Genomic DNA, 10000 nt, shown 5'->3' with positions numbered 1-10000 from the left:
CGATGGGGGGGGCGCTGTCGGGTAGACCTGTCCTCCCCGCCGAACCGGTCCCGGGTAGACCTGTCCTCCCCGCCGACCCGGTCCCGGGTAGACGTGGTGGCCGGCCGGGACGCGGGGTGGGGGGGGCGCTGTCGTCCAGACCCGTCGGCCAGACCCGTCCCCGTCCCCGTCCCCGTCCCCGTCCCCGTCCCCGTCCCCGTCCCCGTCCCGTTCCCGCCCCCCCCGCCACCCCCTTCCGCGGCACCAACCCCCCCCGCAAGCAACGGGAAGGGGCGCAGCTTTCTATCAGCTCGGCTGAAACGCCCGAAGGCGGGGCGGCGTCTGTGTTTCAAAAGCGGAAAAAAAATAAAAAAGCAACAAAAACCAAAAAATTCCCGCCGCCCCGCCCCCCCCCCCCCCCCACCTCCCCCCGTGCAGGCACCCCTGCAAACGGGCCTCCGGCACGGCAGCCCGGCCGCCGCACCCCCACCCGCAAGCCCCCCCCCACCGCCGCCCCGGCCGAGAGCGCACAAGCAGCCCCTGCCGCCGCCCCCCCCCACCCCCCCCCCGGTGCGGGCACCCCTGCATACGGGCCTCCGGCACGGCCGCTCCGCTGCCCCCCCCCACCCCGCCACCCCCCCACCGCCGCCCCGGCCGAGAGCGCACAAGCAGCCCCTGCCGCCGCCCCCCCCCCCCCCCCCCCCCCGACTCAAACCTCAATCTTCTCGGAAAAGAGGCCCCGTCCCCAGCCTACCTCAGCGCAAGGCTCCCCGCCTGCTCCTCGACCCCGTCTCTCAGTCTCTGTCTCCCCCTTCTGCCGCGGGGAAGCGCCCGCCCCTTGCCGGCGGGTGGGCGGGGCGGGCCGGCTCGGGTTCCGGTTGCTAAGCAGCAGGGTGGCACTCGTTGACCCCGGGCGCCGCTCCGTCTGCCGATGGGCGGGCCGGTGCTGGCTCTCAAGAAATTTTTGTAACTGTTTCCCTGCTCTGCTTTGGTTTTGTTTTTTTTTCTCGCCCACCGTCAGAACCGATGCAGAGTAAGAAAGCCTTCAGCGAGACAGTCCGGCCAAGCTTAGCGCCTTCCACTAGATACGGCGAAGTCTCGGAAACGGGGGGTGGCGAGGGGAATTTCAGGCGCGCGCCGCCTCCCCCCTCCTGCACCACCCCCCCCCGCAAGCGACGGGAAGGGGCGCCGCTTTCCATCAGCTCGGCTGAAACGCCCGAGGACGGGGCGGCGTCTCTGTTTCAAAAGCGGAAAAAGAAATAAAAAAGCAACAAAAACCAAAAAATTCCCGCCGCCCCCCCCAACCCACCCCCGTGCAGGCACCCCTGCATACGGGCCTCCGGCAGGACCGGCCTGCCGCCCCCAGCCACCCCCCCGCAAGCCCCCCCACCGCCGCCCCGGCTGAGAGAGCACAGGCACCCCGCCGCCGCCCCTTCCCACCCCGTGCAGGCACCCCTGCATACGGGCCTCCGGCAGGGCCGGCCTGCCGCCCCCAGCCACCCCCCGCAAGCCCCCCCCACCGCCGCCCCGGCTCAGAGAGCACAGGCAGCCCGCCGCCGGCCCACCCACCCCGTGCAGGCACCCCTGCATACGGGCCTCCGGCAGGGCCGGCCTGCCGACCCCAGCCACCCCCCGCAAGCCCCCCCACCGCCGCCCCGACTGAGAGAGCACAGGCAGCCCGCCGCCGGCCCTTCCCACCCCGTGCAGGCACCCCTGCATACGGGCCTCCGGCAGGGCCGGCCTGCCGCCCCCAGCCACCCCCCGCAAGCCCCCCCACCGCCGCCCCGGCTCAGAGAGCACAGGCAGCCCGCCGCCGGCCCACCCACCCCGTGCAGGCACCCCTGCATACGGGCCTCCGGCAGGACCGGCCTGCCGCCCCCAGCCACCCCCCGCAAGCCCCCCCACCGCCGCCCCGGCTGAGAGAGCACAGGCACCCCGCCGCCGGCCCTTCCCACCCCGTGCAGGCACCCCTGCATACGGGCCTCCGGCAGGGCCGGCCTGCCGCCCCCAGCCACCCCCCGCAAGCCCCCCCCACCGCCGCCCCGGCTCAGAGAGCACAGGCAGCCCGCCGCCGGCCCACCCACCCCGTGCAGGCACCCCTGCATACGGGCCTCCGGCAGGGCCGGCCTGCCGACCCCAGCCACCCCCCGCAAGCCCCCCCACCGCCGCCCCGACTGAGAGAGCACAGGCAGCCCGCCGCCGGCCCTTCCCACCCCGTGCAGGCACCCCTGCATACGGGCCTCCGGCAGGGCCGGCCTGCCGACCCCAGCCACCCCCCGCAACCCCCCCCACCGCCGCCCCGGCTGAGAGAGCACAGGCAGCCCGCCGCCGGCCCTTCCCACCCCGTGCAGGCACCCCTGCATACGGGCCTCCGGCACGGCCGGCCTGCCGCCCCCAGCCACCCCCCGCAAGCCCCCCCCACCGCCGCCCCGACTCAGAGAGCACAGGCAGCCCGCCGCAGGCCCACCCACCCCGTGCAGGCACCCCTGCATACGGGCCTCCGGCAGGGCCGGCCTGCCGACCCCAGCCACCCCCCGCAAGCCCCCCCACCGCCGCCCCGACTGAGACAGCACAGGCAGCCCGCCGCCGGCCCTTCCCACCCCGTGCAGGCACCCCTGCATACGGGCCTCCGGCAGGACCGGCCTGCCGACCCCAGCCACCCCCCGCAAGCCCCCCCACCGCCGCCCCGGCTGAGAGAGCACAGGCAGCCCGCCGCCGGCCCTTCCCACCCCGTGCAGGCACCCCTGCATACGGGCCTCCGGCAGAGCCGGCCTGCCGCCCCCAGCCACCCCCCGCAAGCCCCCCCACCGCCGCCCCGGCTCAGAGAGCACAGGAACCCCGCCGCCGCCCCTTCCCACCCCGTGCAGGCACCCCTGCATACGGGCCTCCGGCAGGGCCGGCCTGCCGCCCCCAGCCACCCCCCGCAAGCCCCCCCACCGCCGCCCCGGCTCAGAGAGCACAGGAACCCCGCCGCCGCCCCTTCCCACCCCGTGCAGGCACCCCTGCATACGGGCCTCCGGCAGGGCCGGCCTGCCGCCCCCAGCCACCCCCCGCAAGCCCCCCCACCGCCGCCCCGGCTCAGAGAGCACAGGCAGCCCGCCGCCGGCCCACCCACCCTGTGCAGGCACCCCTGCATACGGGCCTCCGGCAGGACCGGCCTGCCGCCCCCAGCCACCCCCCGCAAGCCCCCCCACCGCCGCCCCGGCTGAGAGAGCACAGGCAACCCGCCGCCGCCCCTTCCCACCCCGTGCAGGCACCCCTGCATACGGGCCTCCGGCAGGGCCGGCCTGCCGCCCCCAGCCACCCCCCGCAAGCCCCCCCACCGCCGCCCCGGCTGAGAGAGCACAGGCAGCCCGCCGCCGGCCCACCCACCCTGTGCAGGCACCCCTGCATACGGGCCTCCGGCAGGACCGGCCTGCCGCCCCAAGCCACCCCCCGCAAGCCCCCCCACCGCCGCCCCGGCTGAGAGAGCACAGGCACCCCGCCGCCGCCCCTTCCCACCCCGTGCAGGCACCCCTGCATACGGGCCTCCGGCAGGGCCGGCCTGCCGCCCCCAGCCACCCCCCGCAAGCCCCCCCCACCGCCGCCCCGGCTCAGAGAGCACAGGCAGCCCGCCGCAGGCCCACCCACCCCGTGCAGGCACCCCTGCATACGGGCCTCCGGCAGGGCCGGCCTGCCGACCCCAGCCACCCCCCGCAAGCCCCCCCACCGCCGCCCCGGCTGAGAGAGCACAGGCAGCCCGCCGCCGGCCCTTCCCACCCCGTGCAGGCACCCCTGCATACGGGCCTCCGGCAGGGCCGGCCTGCCGACCCCAGCCACCCCCCGCAACCCCCCCCACCGCCGCCCCGGCTGAGAGAGCACAGGCAGCCCGCCGCCGGCCCTTCCCACCCCGTGCAGGCACCCCTGCATACGGGCCTCCGGCAGGGCCGGCCTGCCGCCCCCAGCCACCCGCCACAGGCCCCCCCACCGCCGCCCCGGCTGAGAGAGCACAGGCAGCCCGCCGCCGGCCCTTCCCACCCCGTGCAGGCACCCCTGCATACGGGCCTCCGGCAGGGCCGGCCTGCCGCCCCCAGCCACCCCCCGCAAGCCCCCCCACCGCCGCCCCGGCTCAGAGAGCACAGGCACCCCGCCGCCGCCCCTTCCCACCCCGTGCAGGCACCCCTGCATACGGGCCTCCGGCAGGGCCGGCCTGCCGCCCCCAGCCACCCCCCGCAAGCCCCCCCCACCGCCGCCCCGGCTCAGAGAGCACAGGCAGCCCGCCGCAGGCCCACCCACCCCGTGCAGGCACCCCTGCATACGGGCCTCCGGCAGGGCCGGCCTGCCGACCCCAGCCACCCCCCGCAAGCCCCCCCACCGCCGCCCCGACTGAAACAGCACAGGCAGCCCGCCGCCGGCCCTTCCCACCCCGTGCAGGCACCCCTGCATACGGGCCTCCGGCAGGGCCGGCCTGCCGCCCCCAGCCACCCGCCACAGGCCCCCCCACCGCCGCCCCGGCTGAGAGAGCACAGGCAGCCCGCCGCCGCCCCTTCCCACCCCGTGCAGGCACCCCTGCATACGGGCCTCCGGCAGGGCCGGCCTGCCGACCCCAGCCACCCCCCGCAAGCCCCCCCACCGCCGCCCCGGCTGAGAGAGCACAGGCAGCCCGCCGCCGGCCCACCCACCCTGTGCAGGCACCCCTGCATACGGGCCTCCGGCAGGACCGGCCTGCCGCCCCCAGCCACCCCCCGCAAGCCCCCCCACCGCCGCCCCGGCTGAGAGAGCACAGGCACCCCGCCGCCGCCCCTTCCCACCCCGTGCAGGCACCCCTGCATACGGGCCTCCGGCAGGGCCGGCCTGCCGCCCCCAGCCACCCCCCGCAAGCCCCCCCCACCGCCGCCCCGGCTCAGAGAGCACAGGCAGCCCGCCGCAGGCCCACCCACCCCGTGCAGGCACCCCTGCATACGGGCCTCCGGCAGGGCCGGCCTGCCGACCCCAGCCACCCCCCGCAAGCCCCCCCACCGCCGCCCCGACTGAGACAGCACAGGCAGCCCGCCGCCGGCCCTTCCCACCCCGTGCAGGCACCCCTGCATACGGGCCTCCGGCAGGGCCGGCCTGCCGCCCCCAGCCACCCCCCGCAAGCCCCCCCCACCGCCGCCCCGGCTCAGAGAGCACAGGCAGCCCGCCGCAGGCCCACCCACCCCGTGCAGGCACCCCTGCATACGGGCCTCCGGCAGGGCCGGCCTGCCGACCCCAGCCACCCCCCGCAACCCCCCCCACCGCCGCCCCGACTGAGACAGCACAGGCAGCCCGCCGCCGGCCCTTCCCACCCCGTGCAGGCACCCCTGCATACGGGCCTCCGGCAGGGCCGGCCTGCCGACCCCAGCCACCCCCCGCAAGCCCCCCCCACCGCCGCCCCGGCTCAGAGAGCACAGGCAGCCCGCCGCAGGCCCACCCACCCCGTGCAGGCACCCCTGCATACGGGCCTCCGGCAGGGCCGGCCTGCCGACCCCAGCCACCCCCCGCAACCCCCCCCACCGCCGCCCCGACTGAGACAGCACAGGCAGCCCGCCGCCGGCCCTTCCCACCCCGTGCAGGCACCCCTGCATACGGGCCTCCGGCAGGGCCGGCCTGCCGCCCCCAGCCACCCCCCGCAAGCCCCCCCACCGCCGCCCCGGCTGAGAGAGCACAGGCAACCCGCCGCCGCCCCTTCCCACCCCGTGCAGGCACCCCTGCATACGGGCCTCCGGCAGGGCCGGCCTGCCGCCCCCAGCCACCCCCCGCAAGCCCCCCCCACCGCCGCCCCGGCTCAGAGAGCACAGGCAGCCCGCCGCAGGCCCACCCACCCCGTGCAGGCACCCCTGCATACGGGCCTCCGGCAGGGCCGGCCTGCCGACCCCAGCCACCCCCCGCAACCCCCCCCACCGCCGCCCCGGCTGAGAGAGCACAGGCAGCCCGCCGCCGGCCCTTCCCACCCCGTGCAGGCACCCCTGCATACGGGCCTCCGGCAGGGCCGGCCTGCCGACCCCAGCCACCCCCCGCAACCCCCCCCACCGCCGCCCCGGCTGAGAGAGCACAGGCAGCCCGCCGCCGGCCCTTCCCACCCCGTGCAGGCACCCCTGCATACGGGCCTCCGGCAGGGCCGGCCTGCCGCCCCCAGCCACCCGCCACAGGCCCCCCCACCGCCGCCCCGGCTGAGAGAGCACAGGCAGCCCGCCGCCGGCCCTTCCCACCCCGTGCAGGCACCCCTGCATACGGGCCTCCGGCAGGGCCGGCCTGCCGACCCCAGCCACCCCCCGCAAGCCCCCCCACCGCCGCCCCGGCTCAGAGAGCACAGGCACCCCGCCGCCGCCCCTTCCCACCCCGTGCAGGCACCCCTGCATACGGGCCTCCGGCAGGGCCGGCCTGCCGCCCCCAGCCACCCCCCGCAAGCCCCCCCCACCGCCGCCCCGGCTCAGAGAGCACAGGCAGCCCGCCGCAGGCCCACCCACCCCGTGCAGGCACCCCTGCATACGGGCCTCCGGCAGGGCGGGCCTGCCGACCCCAGCCACCCCCCGCAAGCCCCCCCACCGCCGCCCCGACTGAAACAGCACAGGCAGCCCGCCGCCGGCCCTTCCCACCCCGTGCAGGCACCCCTGCATACGGGCCTCCGGCAGGGCCGGCCTGCCGCCCCCAGCCACCCGCCACAGGCCCCCCCACCGCCGCCCCGGCTGAGAGAGCACAGGCAGCCCGCCGCCGCCCCTTCCCACCCCGTGCAGGCACCCCTGCATACGGGCCTCCGGCAGGGCCGGCCTGCCGACCCCAGCCACCCCCCGCAAGCCCCCCCACCGCCGCCCCGGCTGAGAGAGCACAGGCAGCCCGCCGCCGGCCCACCCACCCTGTGCAGGCACCCCTGCATACGGGCCTCCGGCAGGACCGGCCTGCCGCCCCAAGCCACCCCCCGCAAGCCCCCCCACCGCCGCCCCGGCTGAGAGAGCACAGGCAGCCCGCCGCCGCCCCTTCCCACCCCGTGCAGGCACCCCTGCATACGGGCCTCCAGCACGGGCGACCCGCTCTGTCCGCAGGGAGGACAGGTCTACCCCTTCTGCCGGCAGGGAGGCCAGGTCTACCCGTTCTGCCGGCAGGGAGGCCAGGTCTACCCGTTTTACCTGCAGGGAGACCAGGTCTACCCGTTCTGCCGGCAGGGAGGCCAGGTCTACCCGTTTTACCGGCAGGGATGCCAGGTCTACCCGTTCTGGCGGCAGGGAGGCCAGGTCTACCTGTTTTACCGGCAGGGATGCCAGGTCTACCCGTTCTAGCGGCAGGGAGACCAGGTCTACCCGTATTGCCGGCAGGGATGCCAGGTCTACCCGTTTTTCCGGCAGGGATGCCAGGTCTACCCATTTACCGGCAGGGATGCCAGGTCTACCCGTTTTGCCGGCAGGGATGCCAGGTCTACCCGTTCTGGCGGCAGGGAGAACAGGTCTACCCGTTTTACCTGCAGGGAGAACAGGTCTACCCGTTTTGCCGGCAGGGATGCCAGGTCTACCCGTTTTACCTGCAGGGATGCCAGGTCTACCCGTTTTACCGGCAGGGAGGCCAGGTCTACCCATGTTGCCGGCAGGGAGGCCAGGTCTACCCGTTCTAGCGGCAGGGAGACCAGGTCTACCCATTTACCGGCAGGGAGACCAGGTCTACCCGTTTTGCCGGCAGGGATGCCAGGTCTACCCGTTTTGCCGGCAGGGAGAACAGGTCTACCCGTTTTACCTGCAGGGAGGCCATGTCTACCCGTTTTACCGGCAGGGAGACCAGGTCTACCCGTTTTGCCGGCAGGGATGCCAGGTCTACCCGTTCTGGCGGCAGGGAGACCAGGTCTACCCGTTCTGCCGGCAGGGATACCAGGTCTACCCGTTTTACCTGCACGGAGACCAGGTCTACCCATTTTACCGGCAGGGAGGCCAGGTCTACCCGTTCTGGCGGCAGGGAGAACAGGTCTACCCTTTTTGCAGGCAGGGAGACCAGGTCTACCCGTTTTACCGGCAGGGATGCCAGGTCTACCCGTTTTGCCGGCAGGGATAACAGGTCTACCCGTTTTACCTGCAGGGAGACCAGGTCTACCCGTTTTACCGGCAGGGAGACCAGGTCTACCCGTTTTGCCGGCAGGGATGCCAGGTCTACCCGTTCTGGCGGCAGGGAGGCCAGGTCTACCCGTTCTGCCGGCAGGGAGGCCAGGTCTACCCGTTTTGCCGGCAGGGAGAACAGGTCTACCCGTTTTACCGGCAGGGAGACCAGGTCTACCCGTTTTGCCGGCAGGGATGCCAGGTCTACCCGTTCTGGCGGCAGGGAGGCCAGGTCTACCCGTTCTGCCGGCAGGGAGGCCAGGTCTACCCGTTTTACCTGCAGGGAGGCCAGGTCTACCCGTTTTGGCGGCAGGGAGACCAGGTCTACCCGTTTTGCCGGCAGGGATGCCAGGTCTACCCGCTTCCGGCAGGGATGCCAGGTCTACCCGGTTCCAGGCAGGGAGGCCTCGTCTACCCGTTCTGCCGGCAGGGAGGCCAGGTCTACCCGTTTTACCGGCAGGGATGCCAGGTCTACCCGCTTCCGGCAGGGATGCCAGGTCTACCCGGTTCCAGGCAGGGAGGCCTCGTCTACCCGTTCTGCCGGCAGGGAGGCCAGGTCTACCCGTTTTACCGGCAGGGATGCCAGGTCTACCCGCTTCCGGCAGGGATGCCAGGTCTACCCGGTTCCAGGCAGGGAGGCCTCGTCTACCCGTTCTGCCGGCAGGGAGGCCAGGTCTACCCGTTTTACCGTCCGCCGGGTCCGGTGTGCCCGATGTGGCCGCCGGAGCTGCCGGCGGAAAGGGATGCCTCGTCTACCTCGCTCCGGCGGGACTTTGGCTCCACCGCGGTTCTGGCAGGTAGACGTCTTGCCCGGTTCTTCTTCGGAGCTGCCGAAGGGGTCGCTGCTTTGCGCTGCCTCCAGTTACGTCATGGTAAGAGTCGGCGGCGCTCGCGCGCCTCCCCGCTGGGGGAAGACGGTTCTCTTCGAGCCCGCCGGGGCCGGGGACCTCGCTGTCCGTATACTAGGGCAGAGGGCTGGCGCTCGCGGACCAGCGCCATCGAACCGCTGCAGCTACTCGCGGTTCAGCCGGCAGACTCGGGTGTTGCACGGCGGCTGTGGCCGTGGCCGTTCTGCCTCCTACCTATCGCGCACGGCGCTTCCGACTGCCAGAAGCCGCGCGAAGCCGCTGCTTGCCCGCAGGCTCCGGTGGCCGTTGCCGACTGGAGCGAGGGCTCCAAGAGGGGTTTCTCCAGGGCCGGGCCGAGACGGGCGGCGGTCGCCGGCACTCGAACGCTTGTCACCCGCGGCTCAGCCGGCAGACTCGGGCGTTGCCCGGCGGCCCTGGCCGTGGCCGTTCTGCCTCCTACCTATCGCGCACGGCGCTTCCGACTGCCAGAAGCCGCGCGAAGCCGCTGCTTGCCCGCAGGCTCCGGTGGCCGTTGCCGACTGGAGCGAGGGCTCCAAGAGGGGTTTCTCCAGGGCCGGGCCGAGACCGGCGGCGGTCGCCGGCACTCGAACGCTTGTCAGCCGCGGCTCAGCGGGCAGACTCGGGCGTTGCCCGGCGGCCCTGGCCGTGGCCGTTCTGCCTCCTACCTATCGCGCACGGCGCTTCCGACTGCCAGAAGCCGCGCGAAGCCGCTGCTTGCCCGCAGGCTCCGGTGGCCGTTGCCGACTGGAGCGAGGGCTCCAAGAGGGGTTTCTCCAGGGCCGGGCCGAGACCGGCGGCGGTCGCCGGCACTCGAACGCTTGTCACCCGCGGCTCAGCCGGCAGACTCGGGCGTTGCCCGGCGGCCCTGGCCGTGGCCGTTCTGCCTCCTACCTATCGCGCACGGCGCTTCCGACTGCCAGAAGCCGCGCGAAGCCGCTGCTTGCCCGCAGGCTCCGGTGGCCGTTGCCGACTGGAGCGAGGGCTCCAAGAGGGGTTTCTCCAGGGCCGGCCCGAGACGGGCGGCGGTCGCCGGCACTCGAACGCTTGTCACCCGCGGCTCAGCCGGCAGACTCGGGC

This window comes from Opisthocomus hoazin, unplaced genomic scaffold, assembly GCF_030867145.1.
Source record: "Opisthocomus hoazin isolate bOpiHoa1 unplaced genomic scaffold, bOpiHoa1.hap1 HAP1_SCAFFOLD_141, whole genome shotgun sequence".
In the NCBI taxonomy this organism is placed as follows: domain Eukaryota; kingdom Metazoa; phylum Chordata; class Aves; order Opisthocomiformes; family Opisthocomidae; genus Opisthocomus; species Opisthocomus hoazin.
This window is presented reverse-complemented; position numbering follows the sequence as displayed.